The sequence below is a fragment of the Schistocerca nitens genome, chromosome 9 (assembly GCF_023898315.1).
Source record: "Schistocerca nitens isolate TAMUIC-IGC-003100 chromosome 9, iqSchNite1.1, whole genome shotgun sequence".
Taxonomy (NCBI): Eukaryota; Metazoa; Arthropoda; class Insecta; order Orthoptera; family Acrididae; genus Schistocerca; species Schistocerca nitens.
In genome coordinates, this window is record NC_064622.1 from 484,062,746 (window position 1) to 484,076,006 (window position 13,261).

Below are 13,261 nucleotides of genomic sequence, written 5' to 3' on the forward strand. Positions count from 1 at the left end.
CGCGAAGATTTCACAAAGAGTTAATATGAATTTAGTATACCAGTGTGTTGTAATTACGTGACGGACAGGATTGTGCTACGAACGTAATTTCTTTGGGTGAAAATTTGAATCTGTTTGTAGTGGTTAACTTTCTCTTGCATGCGTTTCAACGTTCTTTGTGTGTTGTTTTATGAATGCTGTGTTGTATGCAGACTCCCAATCTTGGCTCTATATTTGATGTGTTCCGTAAGATTTTCACAATCCTAAATAAGGCACCAGCTTGTTACGAATAGAATTTAATATGCTGAAATTTCATGATCAATCTTAAAATAAATTTCCAAATATAAATAGAATTCTTTCTTTTTATTTAAATTCTCCTTCTTATATATATATATATATATATATATATATATATATATATATATATATATATATATATATATATATAAGAAGGAGAATTTAAATAAAAAGAAAGAATTCTATTTATATTTGGAAATTTATTTTAAGATATATATATAAATTTCCAAATATAAATAGAATTCTTTCTTTTTATTTAAATTCTCCTTCTTATATATATATATATATATATATATATATATATATATATATATATATATATATATATATATATATATATTACGGGTTGTTGTATGACTATTAAAAGATTATCATTAATGTTAGTCTGTTTGGGAATTTGGTAAACTTAGACTAGATACCTGATGAAACAGAATGCCCAGTAATCCACGGTTAACTTCCCCAGACAGCTCACAGCTTTTAACCCGCTTTCATTGTCCATCAGTACCGCTTTCTTCATACCAAATTAAAGTTAAAACGTTACAAGGTGAAGAAATCAATTAAAACTTGTGCTGCAGGTGGTACTTGATCCAGATTTCCTACTTACTAGAAAAATGTGCTTATCATTACATCACCACAGCAGTATGGTTGCACAGACTACCATAGTCCGATCTCCTTCACAACACAAACTTTCCAGTAGTAGAATTGCACACCAGCTTTGCGTGCAGTGGGGAAATCGTGCATGTACCTCAGGTGTAGGTGATCTACTGATCTGAAGGTATTAAATTTTCTATGACACATATCTGTCTCAACTTTATCTACAATAATGATGGAAGCTGAAGAAACGAGTTAAAATATGTACACGACAGGTACTTGAATCTGGCTCTTCTTCTTACAATGCAACTGGGCACCACCATAGCAGTACAGCTGACACAGCTGCACAGGCCACTCTAGTCCAGTGCCGCCCACAACAGGAACTCCAGTTCACGCCTTCTGTCCTTTTTCCCCTTCTCATATAAGCAGTATTGCCGACACTGTCTGGTATTGGAGTAGCACCCAACTTCTATGTTATGTGTAAATTCTGCCTGTACCTCAGCTTTAGTCATTATTAAAGATAAAGATGAGACCCAAATGTCTCAAGGAAGATGTTACTCCATCAGATCAATAGATCACCTACACCTGAGATACAAGCAGGATTTCCCCACTGCATACAACGCTGGTGTACTATGCCAGTACCGGAGAGAATCAGCTGTACTGATGATGTGAGAAGGAAATAGGGCTGAAGGTGTAATCTGAAGTTTGCGTTGTGAAGGACATTGCATTAGCCGTACTTCTGTGTTGCTGTACTGATTAGCACATGTGTCAAGGAAGTCAGAAACGTGGGTCCAGACCAGGTGCAGTACAAGTTTTGATTGATTTATTCAGCTTCCAACATTTTTGACGTATCTTGGTAATAAACCATACTGTTATAGTGATAATTTTTTTACTGTTGTAGTTTCATGGACCCTGCTAGCAATATGTCTGTGTGAGATGTGGTAACTATGTTGTCATGTGTAACTGAACACCCACAGTAATTTTCATTTAATAAGCCGTTATCCATTGTGAAACCTTGTTTCTTTTAAATTTCAATGATCTTATAGGGAGCTCTCCTTTCTCTAGGTCACTGCAGAGAGTATCTACAGCATCTTAAGGGTATGATGAACAGCTGAACTAGACCTCTCACTAGCTATATCTGCTTCAGCCAATGGGCTCACACGCGAAACTTTTTAAATAGAAAAATTTGCTTCAGTATCCAGGTGTGCTCCTTACTTTTGGATAGGCGCAGGTTGGAATTTTGCCTCGGGCATCGATATGTATGATGTCCTTAGGTTAGTTAGGGTTAAGTACTTCTACGTTCTAGGGGACTGAGGACCTCAGAAGTTGTCCCATAGTGCGCAGAGCCATTTGAACCATTTTGTAGCCTTAGGAGTGCGTGAGTTTATGTTCTCTCTTACCAATACCTTCCAGGTACCGATCCTAGACTCTAGAACAATACTGGAGCTCCATCGAGCATAAAAATCATTCGTTTCTTGTTCTTATTAAACGTCAGCTATTACATCGCAACACTCTGAAATGTGTTACTATAATTCGATAAGGAGTGCTAAGCTCCTCGACATAGGCGCATCTCGAGAATTCTCGATCACTTGGATGGGTGAGGACTCGGAAACCTCCATTCATTCACGAGACATGGAGTGTAGCGGTCTTCTTCTGATCGGTTGCAGATAAATTCGGTAATGGTGCTTTAGGGCGGGTTGGTCAATGACAGTGTGAAGGGGGTCTTTCACTCTCTAAATTTACTCTAACACAGCGAGAATGCTCTGCGACTCTCATACGCAGAGAGATAGATCGTAAATTAAGCACTGTGCTCAAAGTGTTAGAAATATTTAGAGCGCTGTCTGGTATACTTTGATGATTTATGTGTTTCAGAATTAACATGGAATGGACGTACTCTGCAGTCACCTATCTGCATTCGCAATGATGCTCACAAAGTAGAGATGGGGCGGTTTAGTTATGATACTGAAATTTGGGAAACATACTGTCACATCATAGGCTGGTGTTGAAATTACTGTACAATTGGTAAAATGTTTCGCGCTATCAACTGTGATGCTTATTATTACAGTACATTGGTGGTGTCTTTTCCATCCCTGACTGACAGCGCTTGTTTGAGTTGGGGAAAGGGTTTTGGTGGATGGATAGCACCTTCTGGGCTGGATAGCACCAAAACAGTGATCGCGTACATGAGTGCAATATGAGGAATCAATCGAAATGGAACGCAGAGCTATCATCTGTTCCATCATTGTGACAGATGAGTTTAAATGTAGAGGTCGTCAATCACTTTCGGACTGGAAACTCTCCACAACGTCGCAAAACTCTTTTAATTTCCTTATGTCGTAACTTATTATTTAAAACTGCCCAGTGTGTGGTGTGTTACGGTAGCCGCCGTAACAAAATGGTTTACAGCTTGCGATGTCTAGTTTTCTGCTAGAGGCCTTGGATCAGAGCGTCTTAATGTTAGTTTAGGACCTGACACACACCTCGAAGTCATGGCAGAAAAACAAAATGTATGGCAGTGTACAAAGCGTGTTAGAGAATAATGTTTCAAACAACGACACAGAGTCACAAGGAGCGTCTCTTGCAGTGTAGCCTGTGGGACATGGATCAAAAGCTGTATGTTTAATAGGATCGTTCTGCATAGGCAGCAGCAGCAGATTGACAGGTAAATTCTATGAAGGACGGGGTATCCCATTAGGAATGCTATTCTGGGGAGGATCGCGAAATCTCTCTCTCCACGCTGGACCACACCGCAACTATGCATCATCGCATGAGCGATGGGTGCTATATGTGTCCTATATCGCATGAAATTAGTGCAGTTTCTATAGTTCTTAACTTTTCTCTGTTGGCTGGGGGGGGGGGGGATAGAGAATAACGATGATGGCATGTTGGGGTGTTAGATTTCAACGGACTCAGATCTGCTTCGGATTGTAGTATCTGTATCTACTTTTGGACATACCACATTGCGCGCATTTCCAATGAATGGTCAAAACACGCTCCTGTTGCACTAACTCAGTTCGTTCTGTTTCTACACGGGTTGTAGAAGGTTGTGGATATGTCTTTCTCAGACTTCTGCTAAGTTCCGACTTAAATTGGATCTACCCCATGGGGAAAGCTGTAGAAATGGGAGCAGTTGCAAGATGCATAGGGGATGACTAACACCACATCGGAATTTTTCTGTAGCAGCCACGTTCGAGAACAAAAAATGGTTCAAATGGCCCTGAGCACTATGGGACTTAACTTCTGAGGTCATCAGTCCCCTAGAACTTAGAACTACTTAAACCTAACTAACCTAAGGACATCACACACATCCATGCCCGAAGCAGGATTCGAACCTGTGACAGCAGCGGTCACGTGGTACCAGACTGTAGCGCCTAAAACTGCTCGGCCACCCCGACCATCCATGTTCCAGAAAGGTGAATCGTTTTGTGATATGAGAGTGCCAGAAATATGGTTGAGTAGTAGTTGTAATCATTAAATGATTTGTCAATAGGATCCAACGCAGGTATGTGCTTGAATGGAAAGACCTGATTCCAAATCATGGACATCATTCCCAGCAGATAGTGTAACACTGGAGATCTGAGAATCTAGTGTACATTTTCTTATGACCTCAATCAGCACATCATCTACTACTACTATTTGTGATCCCTCTCTATCAGTCATCGCCTATAAGTCAGTGCCTGTATCACCGAACCTCTGATATGGTATAGAGACAGGAAACGTTACCAGTACTATGGGGTGGCGCGAGGGAGTCGCAAATACCTCTTACATACTAGATTCCTTAGCCGAATCACTTACAGGGATTTTATTATGAGGTTGCAGCACAGGCGATGTGTAATCAGAGTGCTGGTCTGATACTATACACTCCTGTGATCGCCATCACAGTATTTGTCCGGACAAAAAACCACCTCATTCAGAAGTAATGTTGTACCTCAATCTACTAACATGGATAATTGTGTGCACCTGTAGAACCATGAACGCTTGTGACAGTAACATATAGTAGTTATAGGGATCGAAATTTTTTTTAACATATTCCCATTAAACCTCTCTTTCTAGGACACACTGATGCCACCTGCAAGAAAAACTTATGAGACATGTCCAGTCAAGATTGATTTTCTCTGAGTATTATTTTGTATCGTAGGTAATCAGTTATTGACGAAGTATTATACTTAGCAGTAGGGGGTGCGTGATATGTTCACATTTGAACATCAGGCTTATATAGTATGTGTTTCTGTTCCAATATGTATAAAGGAAATGACTATGTCCAGTCGTAAGGAAGGTATGGTTTTGACGTGGAGTACTGTGATAGCACATTTAGTTGTAATATATATGTGCCCGATTTCTTAAGATAAACATTCTACCTGTACGTGCTCGGCCTGCAGTCCGGTGACCTGTGCTGGGGTGATTCACGTTTTCGTTAATGGAAGGAGCTGTCAGACAGGAGATACCTGTTGGAGAGTAGGAATGTATATGAATTGTGTTGTCCTCTAGATGACCAAATAGAGAACTAATACTTAGTATGTGTTGGATAGCTTTCGTGATCGCGTGGAAATTTGAGGAGATTCAATATGGAGGTGCGTTTGCGCTGGATCGTTATTCTCGCCCATGTAATTTGTTCAGCTGACTGCTTCTGCATATTTCGCCCCTTTAGTTAGTTGAGAGGAAATCGATTGTGGTGTGTGCATCTAGCATATGGACGACACGCTTGCCGGTTCTCTAGACATGAGACACATTTTAATTGACTTTGTAAATTATAGGGATGATATGGAATCTACTACATCACCGACATTGATATTCGAGAGTGGAAATATCAGTTTTCTCTATTTGTATCGAGTTGCCAAGTAAATTTCTTTGTAGATGGGATAAGTTTCAAGTTACTCAATGGTCAAGAGCACACTCCACATAGCTAAAGTTTCGGGTTTGTAGACAAATGATTCCCTGTCTGCATCATCAGAATTATGTTGTGTGAGCGATCTGTGGGATACTGATGTGTGCCAACCATGCGAAAATATATTTGTTCTTATAATTGCATGGTCTGGAGGTATGTATAGAAAAAAGCAAGCAGTCAAGCAGGTCCGGATCAGGAACAGTAATGCTTTTGTGTCTAGGGGGAAACAGGCCAGTCTTCACGACAGTTCCGAGAGTTACTTCGATCCACTGATGGCTTTCTGATATAAAAGGGATGATTTTGTATGGTGGAGGATATGGAATGTATGTGTACCACATCGCCACAGTGCAGGGTGATACATTGCTGGCTTGGAGATCGGTTTCACACTCTAATATTCAAGCTCTTGTCCTCAGTGGGAGAGAAATGTAATTGAGTAAGCGTCTTACCATATTTGACGATATGTGTGGCACTATGCGCGGTAATTGAGTAAGAGTCTTACCATATTTAACGATATGTGTGGCACTATGCGCGATTTAGTTGCTGGTGCAATATTTCGATAGTGTAAAACAGCTTTTTTACTGCTGAAAGTCATGTCTGTACTAAGACAGAAAAGGTGGACAGTGCTTCCCTAGGAGTGAGAAGAATCGTGACATATAGCTGGTGTGTGTGTAGGCATACGATAATTTTTTCAGGCGCTGTACAGGTATAAAAGATAACTGCATTGTGTAAAATATTTATATATTACATTGTAAAGTTACTATGGCTTATGTTGTGTAAAATGTATATATATTGCATTGTAAAGTTACTGTGGTTTATGTTGTGGCATGAAAAGAGAAGATCGCTGCATATGCTATCGTTAGGGACGTGTAGACTCAGCACATCAATAACTGCAAGGGAATGAGAGAGACTTCTTACATGGAAAATTATATGCGCTATAGATACTGAGATTCGTTCCACATGCACAGCTGTCTCGAGGAGACATTACCTGTACATCGATCAGTGTTGGACTGTAGCAGCAATCGTAATATTTAATTGTAGTTATACTGGTAAATATGTTCCTGGCTTCCAATACTCTTGTGAGTCCCGTATGTGTTTGGTGATCAGTAGAGAACTTTGTAGGTTTAGCTGTCAATGCAATTTAGCGATCTGTACAAAATAATTTTACCGCTGAAAGTCTTGTCTGCAGAATGAAGAAAATGTGGGTGCTTTGATATTGGCGGCATCGGTAATTCGGTGGGTAAATTGGATAAGAACTAATCATAATGCTCGATTCATTCACAAGACATCCTTTGTGCTGGGATACAGGAGTCTCTACATAGCGGTGGGAACGTTTGTATGTGTTGAAAGCAGAAAAGATAACACGTGATGGACGGGGTATCACGTTAGGACCGCTGGGAAGAGTGCATTCGATGCTATTCTGCTCTATTTTCGTAAACACGTTCTCTAAGGGCAAGAATTTCCGTGCATACAAGCTGAGACATCACGAAAACTCCTACAAAAACGCACATTAAGTATTTGTGGGGGATTATGACATTTACTACAGTTCAACTTGTTTTATATATTAGATAGTAATGTGGCTTCAGTATAACATGGAGAACATTGCTAGATGCACTTGCGATGGTAAGTAGCTATGCGCGGGGATGTGTCAGCCACATGTCATGCATGATCTGTTAGAATCGCTAGGGAGAAAGCAGCTTGTGCTATTCTGGAATGGTTTTCTGCAGCGTCTTCACCGGACCGCAGGTAGAGCGAGGGTAGCAGCGAACCCACATTTGTGTGCAGCAATGGTGCCTAGGTGAACATGTATTTCGAGAGGAATTTCTGAGGTACCAAGTATGAAATGGATGTTGCCACCTCATGCATGCGGGACTTGAACGGGAACAAAAAATGGTTCAAATCGCTCTGAGCACTATGGGACTTAACATCTGAGGTCATCAGTCCGCTAGAACTTAGAACTACTTAAACCTAACTATCCTAAGGACGTCACACACATCCATACCCGAGGCAGGATCCGAACATGCGACTGTAGCGATCGCGCAGTTCCAGAACGCAGCGCCTAGAACCACTCGGCCACTCCGGCTGGCCAAACGGGACCCTTTGTGTGGTTTGACAGCTGATGGCTGCATCACTTCGCAGGGCTGTTGGTAACTTTCTGTTCAGTCTAGTGGACAGGGGGCAGTGGATGGTGTCTGGGGGAGGGGATGGGTGTTATATTAGTGGAGGTAGCCAATTTGACCTATCTTCCCGCCAAAATTGAAACTTCCCATCAAAATCCGCCATCTTGAATATCATGGCCGCCATATTGGATGACGTCCTCTCTGCCATCTTGGATGATGTCGTCACCGCCATTTTGGATAATGGTACTTTTCGCCAGAAAGTAGGTTGTCCCAATACTTAAAATATCCTGTGTGGACTCTAAGAAATCCCTGACTATACAAATGTTCAGTTTACTTTATAAATCATACTGTTGACCACTGCCTAGAATAAGGCTATTAAAATTATCCGATATTTGTGTTGTCTGTCGCAGTTATCAAACCACAGAGAGTTTTGTTTTGCATTATATCATATGTGAGTTCCTTCAGAAGACAAAAGGTCACTTCATTTTCTTTGCGACCTGCAATGCAAGCACCCCACAATCACAGGAAACTCTTGCAAGTAACTTCAGCATCAATGCAAACGTTAAAGTTCGATAGCTGACGACTGTAAAACATGTTGGAGTGAGTGGGCGTGGTTGTTCATAACACCTGCTGTGCTGATGGTTCATGTGTTACTTGAGTGCATCCATGTTGTAGCATCACCATCATAGCATTCTCCTGCTTCCTGAGACCCAACTCTCCTTTAGACATAAAACGCAGCTTTTCTTGTCTCACTTCACATTTTGTTTTATCTTTTGGGCCGCATGTCGAACAAGTGTCAATTCGAGGGTGTTGGCAGGAGGCTTAGGGAAACAATGTCTTAAAAATGATTCGATAAAATCACTGGTTGATGTCTGATTTGGGGTATAGTATTATTTTCTTAAAGATGCAGTACATACTCTAGATATTAAGATTAGGACTCAAATATTAGTTTGAAGATTTGTGCTGTTAATAGTGGCTTTCCTTCATAAGAAATGACGAAATTTGAGTCTTTAGAAGCTCACTGTCATGTTCAGTGTATTTCACTGAATGGATGTGGGTTTGTGGATTGTTACCCCTCTGATGTGAGAACGATCCCTTTCCTTTTGCTTTTTTTTTCAATCAAAGTATAAACACGCTTTTGTACTAATGTTAAGATATCTTTGAATACCTTCGCATATACTTGAACGTGCCCACCATTCAAAGGTAAACAGTGTGTGGCGGATATTTGTCCTTTGTTAAGGAAGAACAGTCGGTATTAGGCAGATTTATTGGTTTTATCTGCACAATGTTGATTAAACCAAAAAGGAAATGAAGTTTAATTATTCAGTTTTGCTTGGAAGACGCTGACTGCAGTCTCTGTACGTGATTCTCTTCAAAACTATATCAGCTACATTTCCATTTAGAAATGGCCTACACAAAAGAAGAATACAAATCGTTTAGATCATAATAAAACACAAAACCAGATGTTGCCACTGGATGTTATAGAGTAAACTTCATTACAGATGGCAGATAAGTTTTTAAATAACAGACTTTGGAGATATTTTGTCGTACTAACAACCCATAGTACGTCACTACCGAATCAGTAACACTGTAATGAACGTTTGGCTATGTGGTAGGAGCTGTTAACTCAGTGACTTGTTGACTTACTCCCATATCTGTGCAAGCCCGAACAAAGTACAAGGGCCATCTTACGCCTTTTGTAAGAACACAGTCGCTCACAACTTTGATATTCTGCCACTTCTATGCTGCTGGTGATGTGTCTTACTACCATTTCGATAAAAAATCTCAAAAATTACTATTTTTTGACTTACTACATTTCCCATGTCAATGCCTCAAATGTGCTAAATTTGGCAGCAGTCATACACACGTACTGCCTCATGTGAAATACACTTGATGTGTGTTGTGTCTTAGCATTACAGGGAACTGCTGAGATATAGCTCCTAGTTTGGTTTCATTGTTATTTTCTAGTGTTCAAAGCTATGAGACATATGCATGAATGATAATCACACAATGCTTTCGTTGCATAAGTGGACTGTAGTTTAACTGTTATGATGCATCATTATATGAATGTTTATAGCATTCATCCAATTTATAGCATTCGATGAGTGATATGCAAACCATGCAGCAATGTAATGGACGCTAGAAATAGGGGTGGGTATGTTACTTATTGAAGTGTACCATAGATGCTTTTGGACAGATTGTGTGTGAGCCATAATGGGACATTATGTGTCTACTATTGAGCCTTAAAACTGCGCTGTACCACCAGATGCGTACAGTGTGTACCAGCTACCAGATCATCATCTATCTAGGATACAATTTTTTTACCTGAAATAACAGTTTACAGGAGAAAATAACTAAAAGAATAGTTATTTTATGAGGAAATTTTAGACTCCACACACAATCACATCATTACTCTTAAACTGAATATTGTCAAACATTGATCTTCAGGAGTACTGAACCATTACTACAGTTTTTTCTGTGGTGGAAAATCTTGAGCTCGCATGATAATTATTGTAACACGATCCACAGCTAGAAAAGATGGTAACTTTCTCGTCTCCCATTACCTTAATGTAAACTGCGTATCTACACAAATACAACAGAGTGTTTCTTGCAATAAGTAGCTGCAATCCATCCATCCCCAACGTTGATGGTGGTGATATTGTGACAACAAAGATTTTGTCTTCTGCGGTTCCTCCAGCATGTTGTGGAGTGCTGCATCGTGTCCTACTGCATGAGATACCTCTGTGGTGACTTGTTGCCATCTACAAGAACACCAACTGCTTGTTTTAGCACAAAACTGTTTACATCGTCTTGAAATATTTGCAGGTCTACGAATAATATCCTTATTCTGAAAGGATGATAATGATGGCATTTAATCTTTTAATGCCATTGGATATGTAATGAAGCATCAAATAAAATGTTTCCTGTGCAAAGTGTTTGCAGACTACTTCTTTTCCAAGTGCTTATGCATCAAGTAACCTGTACTAACATAATGCTAACAGCGAAAGTAACCCTTTCATGCACTCAGAGGCATGAATTGTGGTGGACGAGTGGACATTCAGCATTCCTGCAACTGCCACATAGATCCACAGATGGATAAAAAGGAAGGGTAATACCCAAGTTACACTTCCATACAGCTGAGTAGAGTGAGAATCTTACTATTGCTAGTGGGTGTGGTCAAGGTGTGTTAATAACACATCATTACTGGAAATATTCCCGGTATTTAGAGAATCATGTAACATATATTTTTATACTGCATGCATATCGTGATCTCTGAGAGCTTCTCTGGCTGGTTGAAACCTGCAAGTGTTATGCTGGGTGCTTCCTGTTGGGCTGCTCCTATCTACATCTACATCTATACTCCGCGAGCCACCTTACGGTGTGTGGCGGAGGGTACTTATTGTACCACTATCTGATCCCCCCTTCCCTGTTCCATTCACGAATTGTGCGTGGGAAGAACGACTGCTTGTAAGTCTACGTATTTGCTCTAATTTCTCGGATCTTTTCGTTGTGATCATTACGCGAGATATATGTGGGCGGTAGTAATATGTTGCCCATCTCTTCCCGGAATGTGCTCTCTCGTAATTTCGATAATAAACCTCTCCGTATTGCGTAACGCCTTTCTTGAAGTGTCCGCCACTGGAGCTTGTTCAGCATCTCCGTAACGCTCTCGCGCTGACTAAATGTCCCCATGACGAATCGCGCTGCTTTTCGCTGGATCATGTCTATCTCTTCTATTAATCCAACCTGGTAAGGGTCCCATACTGATGAGCAATACTCAAGAATCGGACGAACAAGCGTTTTGTAAGCTACTTCTTTCGTCGATGAGTCACATTTTCTTAGAATTCTTCCTATGAATCTCAACCTGGCGCCTGCTTTTCCCACTATTTGTTTTATGTGATCATTCCACTTCAGATCGCTCCGGATAGTAACTCCTAAGTATTTTACGGTCGTTACCGCTTCCAATGATTTACCACCTATGGCATAATCGTACTGGAATGGATTTCTGCCCCTATGTATGCGCATTATATTACATTTATCTACGTTTAGGGAAAGCTGCCAGCTGTCGCACCATTCATTAATCCTCTGCAGGTCTTCCTGGAGTACGTACGAGTCTTCTGATGTTGCTACTTTCTTGTAGACAACCGTGTCATCTGCAAATAGCCTCACGGAGCTACCGATGTTGTCAACTAAGTCATTTATGTATATTGTAAACAATAAAGGTCCTATCACGCTTCCTTGCGGTACTCCCGAAATTACCTCTACATCTGCAGATTTTGAACCGTTAAGAATGACATGTTGTGTTCTTTCTTCTAGGAAATCCTGAATCCAATCACAAACCTGGTCCGATATTCCGTAAGCTCGTATTTTTTTCACTAAACGTAAGTGCGGAACCGTATCAAATGCCTTCCTGAAGTCCAGGAATACGGCATCAATCTGCTCGCCAGTGTCTACGGCACTGTGAATTTCTTGGACAAATAGGGCGAGCTGAGTTTCACATGATCTCTGTTTGCGGAATCCATGTTGGTTATGATGAAGGAGATTTGTATTATCTAAGAACGTCATAATACGAGAACATAAAACATGTTCCATTATTCTACAACAGATTGACGTAAGCGAAATAGGCCTATAATTATTCGCATCTGATTTATGACCCTTCTTGAAAATGGGAACGACCTGCGCTTTCTTCCAGTCGCTAGGTACTTTACGTTCTTCCAGAGATCTACGATAAATTGCTGATAGAAAGGGGGCAAGTTCTTTAGCATAATCACTGTAGAATCTTACGGGTATCTCGTCTGGTCCGGATGCTTTTCCGCTACTAAGTGATAGCAGTTGTTTTTCAATTCCGATATCGTTTATTTCAATATTTTCCATTTTGGCGTCCGTGCGACGGCTGAAGTCAGGGACCGTGTTACGATTTTCCGCAGTGAAACAGTTTCGGAACACTGAATTCAGTATTTCTGCCTTTCTTCGGTCGTCCTCTGTTTCGGTGCCATCGTGGTCAACGAGTGACTGAATAGGGGATTTAGATCCGCTTACCGATTTTACATATGACCAAAACTTTTTAGGGTTCTTGTTTAGATTGTTTGCCAATGTTTTATGTTCGAATTCGTTGAATGCTTCTCTCATTGCTCTCTTTACGCTCTTTTTCGCTTCGTTCAGCTTTTCCTTATCAGCTATGATTCGACTACTCTTAAACCTATGATGAAGCTTTCTTTGTTTCCGTAGTACCTTTCGTACATGATTGTTATACCACGGTGGATCTTTCCCCTCGCTTTGGACCTTAGTCGGTACGAACTTATCTAAGGCGTACTGGACGATGTTTCTGAATTTTTTCCATTTTTGTTCCACATCCTCTTCCTCAGAAATGAACGTTTGATGGTGGTCACTC